The sequence below is a fragment of the Astatotilapia calliptera genome, chromosome 3, assembly GCF_964374335.1.
Source record: "Astatotilapia calliptera chromosome 3, fAstCal68.1, whole genome shotgun sequence".
In the NCBI taxonomy this organism is placed as follows: Eukaryota; Metazoa; Chordata; class Actinopteri; order Cichliformes; family Cichlidae; genus Astatotilapia; species Astatotilapia calliptera.
Genome location: NC_137424.1, coordinates 37,471,599 through 37,486,903, shown reverse-complemented (window position 1 = coordinate 37,486,903; position 15,305 = coordinate 37,471,599). Strand labels below are relative to the sequence as shown.

Here is a 15,305-nt window from a genome sequence, read left to right as displayed (position 1 = left end):
CTCTCTTTGCTGGCCAATTAGTGGTCAGATCAGGAGGTCCCGATGGTTTAGGGAGGCGTAAATACTAACCGTCCATTTCCATTCATTTGTATGCGGCTGCAGGTGCACTACCTTATTATGTATTCAAGCCCAAACCTGCCTCCCAAACAGGCCATAAATTAACTTCTTTTAGGGCTTCGGTCTCAGAGAAGCATTGCATCTTTGTTTGAAATCCTCTTCCCTCGTCTAAAGTTCACAAAGGAAGGGGTTGAGGAGGGGACTTCAGAACAAAAGAAAGCTATCGATATAGTAGCAAAAAAACTTTGGTGTTATACTATAAAATGCACATAGACAAATGTATCAGATTTTACAGAGTAGTAAAGAGGCTGATGTACTGCGGCTCCGTCAGGCTTTGTCAGTTTGATAGCTTTTGGATACCTTTTAACACCACCGACAGGGTCGTAAGAGTGGCTTGGCTTGCTTTAAATGCTAAGTTGACATTTTTGGGTCCATATCTGCACTCCAGACGAGAATCTATCCTTTTTCCCCCTCCCTCTTAAACCTTCATTTTCCCCGGTCCGGGTCTGCCATCGTGGGCCTCGTGTTAACAGCGCCGTACGAGAAACCGCTTTTTATGGAGATACAGATCCAGTGAGTGCTTACTTCATCAAGTAAGTAGCGACTGATTGGACTCTTCTGCTGTTCAGTGGTCATGTACTGCAGCCGCTCTTATCTGCAAGCATTACAAGAAAAACAGAAAGCACGCATTCTGCATTTATATCTGCGGAAGCTAGTTAATGTTTTGTGCTCGCGCCTTCTTGTCATGCAGTCTTTGTATCTGTGCCTGCAGAGGTTGTTGAGTGTTAAAATGTGCCTGCTAAGTGTTTTGACCCCCCAGGGACAACTTAACTAAGTGTCAAATTAAGGGTGCAGGGTTGGCTTGCAGATAATTAAAACTGCAGTCTGAAAAACATAAGAATTTTTTAAAGCGCACTGACACCGGTCACAGTAACGTATAAACTCGAGCTTGACAGCGAACCAGCCTTGCAGGCCTTTATTAAAATTGAATGCATAAATTAATGTGACATGCCAGGGCAATTCAAAGCACAGCCGAAGACTGGGGTGTTCCGCCAGTGCGGGAGCGGAAGCAACACTGAAGCAACAGTCGAATTCACATGCAACCGGTGATCTTCCGCCTACCTAAGAACTGCTCAACGTCCTTTTCCTATTCACCGGATGAACGGGGGCGTGCCCACCCACTCTTTTCTATACAATTTAGCAAATAATACTATGAAAGGGTGCTCCTGTGGAAATATAAGCAGGCCTACGTTGTGACAGAGTTATCAACAGCAGCACATGAACCAGCTTGCACTGTTCTCTAAGATAATTTGCCAAAGACACTGAGGCAGACCACCCAGCTATATTAACACCCACATAAGCAAAGTTTCTATGTAGGGAAACTGCAAAATATCCTGAGAAATCAGAAAATGATGCTACTACAGGTGCATTGTTGGAAAATTGGTCGGGTTTACTAAATACCAGATGAACTCACTAATCCAGAAATAGATGTTTTTGCCTCACCCTGTGTTTTTCTGACATGTATTTTACTATATATCTAAAAAAAATGGTAAAAGTGTTATGTTTCTACACTGCAATAAATACACAAAAAAGATAATATTGATGCCTTGCGTTCAAACCCTTCCTCGAGTAACCTCTGCTAAAACTTTGCTCTTGACGTAACAAATATTGATGCATTTCCCTGCATCCTACAACTATAGCGGCATTTTAAAAGGCATCTAAAATGCTCTCAAACACCGGGGTCACTGTCTCCACAGCTACGCAGAATCAGGGAACTAATTGTCCGTCCTTTCCATCGAGCACCAGCTGAAGTCTCCATTTCAACTCTAACCCCATTTCCTACAGTTTAGTGTTCATGGGGTTGTGAAAGCTTGTGTCAAAACCTTTGTGTCCAAGCTCTTTATGAGACAGGACAGCTAAAGTGTTGAGAGGCACGGACCTCAAGGACCTTTCCGTGGCCATGTGCCTCCTTTTTTTTTTTTTTCAGCCTTTGCTTTTCTTCTTGTGTGACATTCCTGACAGAGAAAGGGCCCCAGCAGACTGACCTGTCTCACTCCTAACAGCATGATAACTCCAGTCTTGGGGACGTTTGAAAAACCAAGAGCCCTGAGGAATGTGAATCCGCTCCAGCGGGTGGCCAGCTGGTGATTTCTTTATTTACTTTTAAAGGAGACAGGTTTAAATAAAGTAAAGACAAAAAAACCCTGCACATTTGGAAACTGTATCTAGACTACATATGTGTGTTTATAGGATTATACAGGAGACACAGCTACCTATCATTTAAAACACACAGGAGAAAAATCAGCCACCAAATACAAAACTCCCTGAAGATGTTCGTGTGATGCTTAGCACGTCAGCATCCAGCCGCAGGGATAAACAATCATTCGACTGCAAAATAGGTTTTTTAAATCCATCACTTAGACAGCCTTTATGAGAATTCAGAAAGCTCTTCTTCTGTAGTGTCCTTATTTTAAAAAACACACTTGTCATGGATTTTATGCAGTTCTGAGTTATGCTTATGATAGGTAGGAAGAAAGGTATACTCTTCAAACATCTGTGTCAACCTGCATACAAAAGCTGCAGAATCAGTGCTGACCAGCAGTCCAAAGAACCAAGTGTTGCTAATTACACTATATGTTCATCTAATTAACCATTTAGTGCATCTGTGGTTTGAAACCAGATGGGCTACATGTGACCCTCCTACCAGCTAACAACAGAAAAGACTGGAAAAACGCTGCCTGGACTGATGAGTCTCGAGTTTTGCTATGACATTCGGATGGTAACGTCAGAATTTGGACGTAAACAACATGAAAGCATGGCTCCATCGGTTGAGGCTGGTGTTGGTGGTTCAATGGTGTGGGGGGATAATTTCCTGACACACTTTAAGTACTTTAGGGTGTTCCTCCATGCTGTCTCCATGCTAACACATTTGCCTTACATGCGAAAGACCTCTGATTTGAGACCAGGAGATACAAATCCAGCCTCAGGTGGGGTTCACTAGCTAGTGCACTTCCTAGTGCGGCTCAAAAGTTAGGATAAACGGGATGGTTACATCAGGAAAACCATCAGGTGTAAAATCTGTACTGTTGGAGCAGCTGAAACTCTGGACCTACTTGTACCAATCAAATTGTTGAAATCCGGCCGTCACCTGAATGCTGTTGCTGATCATGCCTATCCCTCCATGACTGCAGAAACTGTTTCCTTGAACATAACATCGAGTCACCAGATCTCAGTCCGATAGAGATCTTTTGGGATGCCTCGTAGATTTGCTGTCATTTTCATGTCAACACGGACCAAAATATCTGAGGAATATTCGCAGCACCTTGTTGACTCCATGCTGTGAGAATGAAGGCAGTTATGAAGGCTTAACCTAGTACTAGCCAGGTGTAAACTCAGGCTCTTTGTCCCACAGTGTGTCTTTGTCCTGTCTCCCTCCCCTCATCTCCAGCCTGTCAACAGATGGCCATCCCTCCACGAGCCTGATTCTTCTGGAGGCTTCTTCCTGTTAAAAAGGGAGATTTTCCTTCCCGCTGTCTCCAAGTGCTTCCTCACAGTGGGAGTTTTTTCTGTTACTGTAGGGTCTTTACCTTACAATATAAAACACCTTGAGATGACTGTTGTTGGGATTTGGCACTGCATAAATAAAGCTGAATAGAATTATTACTAAGGTGTGCAATGACTGTCATTGTCGTGATTTCACCCAGCTCGTTCTTATATATGTTGCTGCGCTATCCCCCAGCTGTTTATTACATCAATTGAGCTTTCCTATTGGTGGTGCAAGTATGACCACAGAAGGCTTATGAGGGCATGTAATTCTAGTGGGAGCTCCATGGGGAGCAGTTAGCCTCAGCAAGCCCACAGAACTCTGGACTAAGAGCACCTTTTCCTCACTAGATTTACTCTTCATAGCCTTTTCGGACCTTTCCCCCCCCCAAAAAATAGCACATAGCAAAAATATCAGTGGGCAGTACAGCAGGGCTCTTTCTGTACTGTACAGTAAGTAAGCCCCCAGACTTTTAGTATGAGCAAATATCAAAGCACAGCCATCATCTTGGATGATAACACGGTTTTAAAATCACAAGGCTTTCTAAAGCTTCAGATATTTTGTCGTATCTCCAGGAGCCCCAAAACAATGGACAGCTGCAGTCATTAGACTGACAGAAAACACAACTCTCAACTTGTTAATCTCAGTTTCCATTTCCAGTCTGGCAGCGCCTCCAACGCTTACCGATTTCCGTGTGGGAAGGAGATTTTTTTGTGTGTGTTTTTTTCTCCACTGAACCAATCACCAAAGACCAAACTATTCTCCTGGAATTTAACATCACTTTAAGTTAACACTGATGTCAACATAGCGTCGTGTCGGGGTTTTAAGAGACGAGCGTGTACAAACAGCTCAGGATCTTCCTCCATTTGCCGTTCAGTCGCCGTGCCTCGGGGGTGCCAAAAACAAGCAAGCACCGACGGTTTAAAATATCCCTGTCGCAGCAGACAGCTTGATAATGCTTGACAATGGATTTAAAGGTCTGGGTCCAGGCAAACAATCTCATCTAGCCCTACAGTAATTGCTAGTTGCCAAAAAAACAAGTGTTGTGTTTTGCCATCTCCACCTCTTCCGATTTCTCCTAAATAAATAATACAAATAAATCCTCTCCTCCATTAGCGCTAATGTACAAAATGAAAAGAAAATCACAGTCAGAGCTCTGGTCCCACTGTGCACTGTTTGTATGAGCGCAAAAATAAAGAAACAAAGAAAAGAAAATATAACTGTGACCTCTGCTGCTGTGCATGTAGTACGTGACCTTGAGCATTATTCAGGTTTGCAGTTTCAGTCTGACGACTACACCACAGGCAGTTGTGTAAGAGAATAAAGAGGGATTCATTTACTCAGTGATTCTGCTGTAGTGCTTCTCAAATAAGGGTCAATTAGTACAGCGTTTGGAGTCTTTATCGCTGGTTTTAACTTACCACCAGAGGGGTAGCTTTTACAGCACAAGTCCAGCATCTCTAGAGTCTAATTGATTTCTTGAAAGCCAGAAAGTTTGCACTTCATTTTTAATCCTGTTTCTAGCAGGGATGCACCAATATATCGGTATATTTATATAATCCTCGCTGACTGCAACTAGAAGATGTTTACCAGTGGCTCTGGTTTGTGTTAAAATGCCCTAAATTTGAATGCAAAATCACAAAAGATGTTGACAAATGCAACTCTCCGGAGAGTAGAGTGGGTTTTTTCCCCCCCCCAATTGATACACCAGTAAAAGCCCTCGCTGTACATAATATGAGCCTGCATAAGCTAACCTATGAAGAAAATTGAGAGGCCTATATCTCCATTCATACGCCAACGAGAAATTGGATTCCTCCCGACTGGCAATTGTGTCCAAAAAGAAAGAAAAAGAAAAATCAAATCAAATAAATGGAGCTGCCTAAGGAGAGAAATTCTCTTGCTGAAAAGCTACACAACATCAGCGGAGTTTTAAAAAAACAGGGTGGGGATGGGGGCATCATAGAGATCCGACAAAATGAGAAGGGGGGGAGCTTTCCAGCAAGGGCACTGAATTAACCCATATTAGTGTAATACAATGCAACAGGAAGAAATATGTGCCAGCACAAAGTGTTGGGCTCACACTGTGAGGAAAAAAGAAAAAAAAAAAGCACGATGGAGTGAGTCACTCAGCAGACAAAAGCATGCATGAATTTGTCTCTCACGCCGCCTCTAATGAGTCATGTCAGTGGTTTTCAAGGTGAAGGGTTGTGATCATTCCCGGGAAAAATAAAATAAAATTAAAGAAAATTGATTTAATTTCTAAGAGCTTAGGAAAAAGAGGGTTAGGGGGGAAATAATAGCACATAGCTGAGAGACAATTAAGAGCATAAGAAGTGACAGTGCAGCAGGGCTGTTTCTGTGTCCATCCCTCACCTGGCGTCATCTCCCCGCGTTCCCTTACCCGGGGTAACCGATTCAATCAATACATCAGGCGGCAGCTCGAGTCAAGCTCCATTTTCCTACCGTGACGGCAGCTCAGGGAAAAGCAAGGGAAGAATTATTTTATTTTCATACAGCTCCGTCCCGTCAGGTATCCCACCGGACGTCGGGTTCAGCCGCTGTTACGTTAAATGTAACCTAGTTTATATTCCGCAAGGAGCGACGTTTAGCTGAATCAAGACCGATGAGACACGTGGAAAAACAAAGTGCAAGTTGACATTGCGGTTTAGTCATAAAGCATCGGATGTCCCCTCCAGTTTCCCCTGGAGGAGGAAGGCAAAGTTTTTATTGTTGGTAGAGGAAAACTGACTGTGTGCGTTTCTGTGCACACGCTGTGCATATGTCTGCTTCTCGCCTGCTTGGGGGCATTTTCACCGATGGAGATTATATGACAGATGGTGCTGCAGTCCCCGGCATAATGAATGTAATTGTCAGATAAGGATACAGCCAACAACGGCGTTAATGACATCCTGAAAAGGAGTTTTTAGGAGGGCTGGGGTGGGGTGCGTGGAAGTTAGTCACAATTCTGAAGTACAAGAAGCCAAAAGCCTGGCTGAAAAACTCATGAAAGATCACCCCCACAGGCCACAGCTGTTATATTATTCAGCATCAAATAGAACAAGTAGAAGAAGAAGGAAGGAAGAAAATCAAACCATATTCTAAATGATGAATTGGAAATGAAGGGCGTCACTGTGCAGCGATGAGAAAACTTCTGATCCGATTCAAAGCGATGGGCTTAGTTACCTTTTCCGCTTTGATTCTGATGTTGAAAGACAGTGTGCTGTCTTCACATCAAAGAATTCGGTGCAGTGCCCCCCCCCTCAACCTCAACCCTGCATTTCTCTCACACAGACGCCGGGCAACACGGCTTCCTTCAGCTCAGGACTCACCTTTCTCTCTTTTTACGTGCATGCATAAATTAATCCGTGCATTATTTGCGTGGTTGCTGCTGCTTTGTTTGGTTTTATTTCCCCGCGCTGCAGCACACGTTCAGCTGCAAACACTGACACTTTTAGAAAATGTAAACAAGTCATGCTGACTGAGAGTGGAGGTATATGAAGATCCCGCACAGCCTACGCCAATAAACTGCATATTTCGCTCTTGAGGCACAGTCTACCTATTATAAAATATTTAGACCACTCACACCACTGCATCTACCCTCACACAACACAGGCCTATTCGGGCATCTTTGAAAGACACACACACGCACAGTTCAGCCCTTGCAATCACGTCTCAGCTGCATCCCATTCAAACCACAGCGAGACATCCTCCTTAGATCATGAGGCAAAGAAACTAAGAAAAAGAAAACTTCATTCATAGGAATGCAGCGGATATGCAACTTATTTAAAAAGACATTTAACAAATGGGGGAAAGCACTACATGTCGTTTTAAGCGCCTTTTGATTGGTATGGAAACCAGCTCACTTTAACCCTCCAACAGGACGTTTAATAAGTCCAAAAATACACGAATAAATAAATAAATAAAACGGGGTGAAATTTCATATTTCCAAATTTCGATCTGACGGGCGCTGATTGCACCTGAACGCACCGATAGCCCGGCTAAAGTAATTAAAGAGTGGAGGGGACGCCGAGGTTGACATTATACATCACACAGAGCGTTTCTGCACCGCTGCAGGGGGGCGTCCATTCACGGGGATCATCATCATCACCATCACTCCCATCATCATCATCATCATCGCCCCGAAGCCCCCCAAATCTGAAGACAGCGGCGGGTATGCGCACAAACTGACGGCCAAATGCATTTTGAAGAAACACGAGCGTCACACTTACCGCGCATTTAGAAACGGCGGAGGAAATAGCACTCCGTCCTCAAAGTCAGCGTTAATTTCAAGTGTCTTTTCAGGTACAGTCCTTTACTGCACAGCGAGTGTGTGTTTGTGTGTGTGGGGGAAAGAGAGAGACTTGATGGGGGTCGAAGAGAGAGAGGGAGAGAGGAGGGCAGCGATTCCAAAGTGTTGCCTCCTGTCGCTCCGTTCAATATCCCCGTAAAAATCGCCTCTATCTGCCGCTGCTGCTCCACTATCCAGTGATGAAACAGCGGCTTCCTCGCGTTGCATCCACGGTACACTGTCCCCTTAGATCCCTTTATGGCACAAGGCGTCCTTTCTGTGTGCGGGGAGGCTACATCACGTCCCGTAAAAAGCTTGAAAAACGCCAGCAGCCCCTCTCGCCACCATGCGCTCACGCACACCAACACACGATTTAAAATAGAAGAAAAAAAGAGTATCCAGATGAATTTAAGTGGGGGGCAAATGAGGAGTGGGGACAAGAGGAGGTAGGGAAGGGAGGGTATCTTGTGAGAAAAGCTCCACGGAAGAGGTGAGGAGTGTGAAGAAGAAGAAAAAAGAAAAAGAAGCTAAGTTGTTTGGGTCCAGAAAAACTGAGCTCTCTGCGACTATGACAAACCAATTGCGCGCACTGGCTGGGAGTAATTCTGTACGGAGACCAAGGGGTTTTGGAGAGCCAGTGAAAGGTGAGAGGAAAAACTCGGATGCGGACTGCCGCTCTCGCCGTGTACTCGGGCTCCACCTAGCAGCAAACACGAGATAACATCCTGCAAAGCAAGGGGAAGAAGAAAAAACCCTCCACCTATATCTCGCCTGAGGCTGGCAAGGAGTCCTATGTTATATTACATTCTGTGTGTGCGCCTGTGAATGCAATATTTATAAAGAAATCCTCTGCTTCTCTCTCAGAAGCTTCAGCGATTTTTAAGAATATAACTGGAGTAAGAAGTGTCCATCAAAAGCTTAATGGAGAGAAAGAAGGGGGGAGATTTTAGGTGATTATTAAGAAGAGTAATTCAGACGACTTAGCTGGAGGCTGGTACATATTTATCCCATGTAACTCCAGCTGTTCCCTTTACTTATATTATATAGCCAAGAGTATTCACTCCCCCATTGAAATCATTGAATTCAGGTGTTAGAATGTGCTTCAGCATACCAAGAAATTTTGGGCTATTTCAAAGTCCCTACTTTGTTAGAAAAGTTTGGAAATAGCCCCTTCCTGTTCCAACACGACTGTGCAAGAGTGCAAAAAGCAAGGCCCATAAAGACGTGGATGAACGAGTTTGGTGTGGAAGAAGTTCACTGGCCTGCACAGAGTACTGACCCCAACCCAACTGAACACCTTTGGGATGAATTAGAGCAAGACTGCAAGCCAGGCCTTCTCATCCAATACCAGTGTCTGACCTCACAAATGCGCTTGTGGAAGAATGGTCAAAAATTCTCATGAGCACACTCCTGAACCTTGTGGAAAATCTTCCCAGAAGTCTTGAAGCTGTTATAGCTGCAAAGGGTGGAAACATTATATTAAGCCTCGTGGATTAGGAATGGGGTGTCGCTCAATTCATACGCATGTGAAAGCAGACAAGGGAAAACCTTTGCCAGTATAATGCATTTTAAGCCTCAATCGAAGACAGTTTTACAAAATGTAACCCCGGGGTGGCAGATCGATGTAGAGATTAAAAAAACAAAACACTAAAATCTTTGATGACCTTTGAAAGCAGCCCCAGCTGCACCCCATCTCCAGCTGGAGCCAGCCAGCCACTCGCCCTCTCAATCATCCTATAGCCAATTAATCACTTTAATAATCCTAATTACAATCAAACAATAAGTAATCATCCAATCACTCACCCAGTGCTCCGCTAATGAGCCCATGCAAACACAGAGCTCGTAAAGCACATTTTTGCACTTGTTTCCCGTCTGAAGAACACCTTGAATTCCTCAACACGCCGATGAAAAATAACCGGACGGCCGCTCTTGCAAAGATGCAGCGTTATCTCTGCCTGGCACTGCTTTCTTTGCGCTCCCAGCGCAAATGGATTTCTTCAGGTAGAGGACTGACCAAAGCTCCCCGACATTACACTTGCATAAAAACCCAGGTAGCTTCAAAGTGACAGCTTAAGTGCCATGCAATACCAGTGCACATTAAAAGCCTACACTTTAGCAGTGGAGCGAACACCACAGCAATACTGGGAGAACCAGTTTCCTGCGGATTAAAAGAATACAGGCCCGATTCAGATCAGATCCTTTTTGTTTGACTTCCGGATAACACACACTTCAGGAGTTAAGTATAAACAGTTTTATCCCAGCACTGGGACAGAACGGCATTTCAAACACATGGAAATGAAGGCAAAGTTAGACTTATTTCTAGTGTTATTGAAGAAACGCGAAATCATGAAAGTGATAAGAAATGTTCACGGACAGCATGAATGTAGCAGTCTCCTTTGTTGAATTTTGAAAAACGAAATGAAAAATAAAATCTGTGCCAATAAAAGTTTGACAAAAAAAGAGTATTCAAGAATTAATGGTATTTTTATTTGATTCTTGTCAGTATTCAGAAATGTTCTCTTGTGTAGCAAAGAAAAAAAGTCAGATCAGACAATGACAGTAATGGACAATAAACAGCAAACTGACAAACGTGTCAAGTAGTCATCCACACGTTTAAAAATACCTTCTGTTTCTTCACATTCACTCTCATTTGTAGCAAGTGTATCAGCTCAGTCCTTACTTTGTACTGAAAGAGATTTCTTTATGCAAATTCTTTGTTAAATTATCCTCAATACAGAGATAACATTATGCTGTTGATAAAAACATTTCATTTCAGCCAAAGCATCCTTCAAGGAATTTTTTTTTATTATTTTTTTTAAGCACGCACATTTATTTTCATATTCCTCTTCGAAAATGCTAAATTAGAATGGGTTCAATTTTGGAGGTGAAGTGCTTTTATTAAATCAAACTCAACACTGCGTAAACATGGTTATCATGGTCCAGATATCAACGGCTGAAATCATCTAATCATAAACTGAACATCTTTCGCATAAGGTGGGCCCTGGGCAATTTTACAACTTTAAAGCCGCTGTGATCATTATTTTTATATTAAGAACTGATCGCACAGCTGCTTGCAAATGCGAGGGGTCGCTTGTAGAGATGAACCCGCGAAGAAACACGGCTAAGATCATCAGATGCGTGCAGCTCTGTGAAGCCTTGGAGTTTCAGCCCATAACCTTACTGTTTTGGTTCACTCTCACAGCTCTCATCAGCCTTGTTTTCAGACACAGCAGAAAGCAATTTCAGTATAAAGGTTTGGATAAAGGAAAAAACTCAACAAAAAAGGTCTGTACAGCAGCTTCCCAGTGCAAAACAAAGGACAGATATATGGAGCATTTAGCTGCTAAAGAGAGAGTGAATATTGGGCAGGTTGCTAGCGTTGCATTATGCTAATTTAAGGCAATATAATAGTTTTATATCAGTGTTTTTGCTCCTAATTCATTCCATCATAACCCATGCCCAAAAAGTCAGTAACTACTGGACAAAAGAAAAAAAAGATAACCTTCAGGGCTAAAGAAAAATACTAATGCATGGGAGCCAACAACTGAAGTTGTTTACCCGAGGCTAGTTTCAAAACCTTAGCTTATCAGAAATAAACACGTTTACAACCTGGTGCAGGAAAATGTTTTGGTCTCTTTGGCTAATAACCTGCTGCATGACAGCTACACAGGGTAAATAAATCTATAACTAACTCCTTTAATTTGTAATAAGTTTGTATTAATCAAGAAAGAGGTATATGTTTTTAAATAAGCAGATGCTAATTTGGTTGCTAGGTGTATGTTAGCTAATTCAGCTAATTCATCCCAGGACTGGACCTCAAGACCATTTTTTGTGTACTTTGTTGCTTTTTAGAGAAATTTAAAGACAATTATCTAACTAGACACATCTTTTTTTTATTTTGCACTTTTATTTAAATATGCCACAAAACAAAGACTATGAAATGTAAATGGGTAAAATATTCAGGAGGAAATGGAGTATGTAGCGAACAGTTTTTCCCCCCGACTGGCTCATTTCAATATCTATTTCCTTGTAAACAGCAACATTTCAGTTCTATCACACTGTGTTATTGTATAATTGTGTGTCTAACATGCTAATGCTAAATATCCATCTGCCAACAGATTTGCTAAATACAGAGAGTTAAGCACCTGAGACACAATCATAATTGAACACCATAAAGTGACGCATGGCACTATAAAAACCTCTGTACAGCTACTCACCATGCTGTTGTAAGAAACTCTTGCCAAATACAAAGCTGTTCAGGAAAATTAAGGCTTATGGGGACAGTTGTTGTGCAAAGTGAATCCAGTAATGAAGAAGCCATTTTGCCCGTTTAACCATGCTACCATGCCTAGGAATTATCTTCTTCACTGCACTCAGACAGCTTATATAGTGTTACTCAGCTGTTTGTGGGGAAGCACATAGAGGTTGGAAAAGTACTATTTGCGTTGTTGTAAAAACACATACATACACACACAGAAAAATGTGGTTGAACAAGTTGGCTGCATATAGTTAGTCCCGTGATGAGATAAGAGCACCAAATGATTGAATAGTTTGTAGCAGCATCCTTAGCAGCGATAACTTGAAGTAATGGTTTTCTGTAAGACTCTACCAGCCTCTCACATGCTGCTGTTGTTAGCTGTTGGATAGATGGCCTCACATTTGACTGTATACTTTGGTATATGCAGAGGAGTTCACATTCAACTACATGACAGGAAGGTGTTCAGATCCTGTGGATTAAAAAAAAACCCAAATCACCACCCCTCCACCACCGTGCTTGACAGTTGGTAAGAGGTGTTTGTAATGATATGCTCTGTTTGGTTTTTGCCTAACGTTGAGTTGTGCATTATGGTCAAACACCTCCACTTTGTTCTCATCTGTACAAATCTTGTGGTTTGTTCAGATGCAAGTTGGCAAATCTAAGCCGTGCTGCTATGTTCTTTTTAAGGACTCTTTGGTTTCACCTGACAAACCTTTCAAACAAGCCAGACTTAGTCTTTTTCTAATTGTAATGTCACAAACTTTGACTTCCATGACCGATGCCTGTAGAGTATGAGATGTAGCTCTTGGGTTTGTTTGTTTTTTTGCAGTTTCTCTGAGCATTGCAAAGTCTGACCTTGGGCTGAATTTGCTGGGGCATCCACTCTTGTGAAAATTGTGATTATGATCCAGACCATCAAACTGTCAAAACCTCTGCTTTTATAGAGGTGCTCACACTTGCTGATGATGAGTTAATCAAGTGTAAATGATTATCAGCACCAGACTTACTCTCTTACATAGAGTGCATAGAGTCCTGTGAAAAATCTCATATTCACACGACTGGTAAAATGACCAACATGACAATCGTTCCATTGAGTGGCACTGACTTCCAAAATTACATATGAGTGTATTTTAAACTAATGTCCACATATTACATGATTGCCTAAATCAAAGCATGTGATTTCACAGCGCACAACTTTAGTCCTCTATGACTGATAAATGATTGATGATTTATGATCTATGAATTCATTAAGGTTACACACAATTAAAGTAAGACTATATAACTTTTGAAAAAAGCAAAGACACAAATAAAAAGTCTCCTTCTTAAGCTACAAGAGCACTTTTGCTCTTTCGACACACTTTCCAGAGCTGTAATTGGCATGACATGACCCGTAGCATATGGTGGCAAATGTAAACATTAGCTGAAGTGATGTTATTGACAGTGGTTATCTAGTCATAGCACTCTGTGCTACATGAAGTTTAGCATTTAAACTGTCTGAATTCCACTTGTGCTCACACAAAAGCCCCTTTCAGACATGAGATAGGCCGGGTTCTGTGACTTGTGACAGAAGATTGTCACTAACTTGCCAGACTTGTTGCCAGACTATTATGAGGATCGACTCTAGTGAAATGCAGTCACTAAGCACAGTTCGTCTGTGTGTGCTGTGCAGAACTTCCAGTTGAAAGAGCTCTCTTCTGCAATGAGAGTATTGAAAGATACACCAGAAATGTCTTGATCTTATTGAAATTGAGAAACACACTTGACTAAACACAGGAGACGTGCAGACATACAGCTTGTGTGTACCTATTAATTAATTAAACTGCATGCCACTGTTGTTGAACGTGATGATTAAATGTTACTAGATATAGTGAGATTGCCTCTAGAAGTTTGACATAAAAGTGACATGAAGCTGGCGTGTTCAGATGAGGGCAGATTAAAGGGAAAGCTTCGTCTTCTGTTTTTTCTGATGAGGAAGAAGACATACGACAGCCTCTCATAGCCACACATTGATCGCTTTTGTCTTGTAGCCTCCATTGGAAAAGGGCTAATCAGCATTCTGAGAGTCAATTAAATGCATATAGAAATTGTGTGCATGGCTGAAATTTACTTCTGCTTATCTGCTTATTTTATCTCACTTTAATTAACCTGTTTTGTTGCTTTAATTTGTTATATATTGAATTTATCTTCAGTGCATGCACACTCACAACTACCCACAGTCAGTGGACACGACGTGCCTGCCTACCTACATCTAACATTACATCAGCTGCAATAAACTTTACTAAGCAACACCTACGTTTCTTTCACCCACTTCAAGCTAAGTTCACTTTTTTGGCAAAACTCTCAGGCAATCATGTCATTCCAAACCCTCACACTCCAAAACAGAAATGCAAAAATTAACTAACACTTCAGAATAGACAACCAGATTTAGCCAAAATGGTCAAAGTTGGTCTAGCAGCTATTACCGTCATGACTTCCTTAATATAGCACAGCTCAACACAGTGGCTGTGAGCTGTTTTGTTTGTGTTTCCAGCTGTGTGGGTGTCCATGCGCGTGTTGGCTTGTTTCTTTTTTCAGAACAATAAATCTTCTCCTAAAAATCTCATCCATATGAGGTCTAAGACATATCAGACTCGTCCCTGATAGAAAAGTTTGAATAATTTGACAGCAAATCATCACTTGAGATTAATTTGTGTCCTAATGACTAGGGGAATAATGATTTTGACAAAAACCTGGAAAAAATGAGTTTATAATTGAATGTAGTGAAATTAAAGACTAGATCGATGGTTCTCTCATGCATTTGGAATCCCATCAGTGTGTGTGTGTGCTGTGAGCAGGTGTGGGGGGGAGGTTAGATGTATCCTACACACTCCTACTACCATGTAGGCAAAGGTTGTGTTCGTGCAAGCGTGCATGAAAAAGACAAAGAGCAGATTACACACACATAGAAAAATGTAACATCAGCAAATCCTGCCAAAAGTTTTCTGCAAGCATGTGGGCAAATATCAAACACTATTTAAAAAGCTTTAACAATAGGAGTTCTGTTAGTAATCACATATAGGTAGAATTTAGCCATCTCTTCCTTGAGATTTGAGTTTGACCTTTGCTGTGTTTAAACCTCCACATGTCTGAAAAAAAAACCCCAGTCGCTACATGTACAC

General features: G+C 42.0%; 1 protein-coding gene across 1 annotated transcript in view; it reads right to left on the bottom strand.

The window, feature by feature from the left end:
* The window catches only part of LOC113018655 (adhesion G protein-coupled receptor L3), a 272,591-nt gene extending 264,010 nt beyond the window's left edge, over positions 1-8,581 (bottom strand). The window contains exon 1 of the mRNA XM_026161922.2: positions 7,831-8,581. The gene's annotated coding sequence lies outside the window, so the exon portion shown is untranslated. The remainder of the gene's footprint in view (positions 1-7,830) is intronic.
* Positions 8,582-15,305: the final 6,724 nt, after the last annotated feature.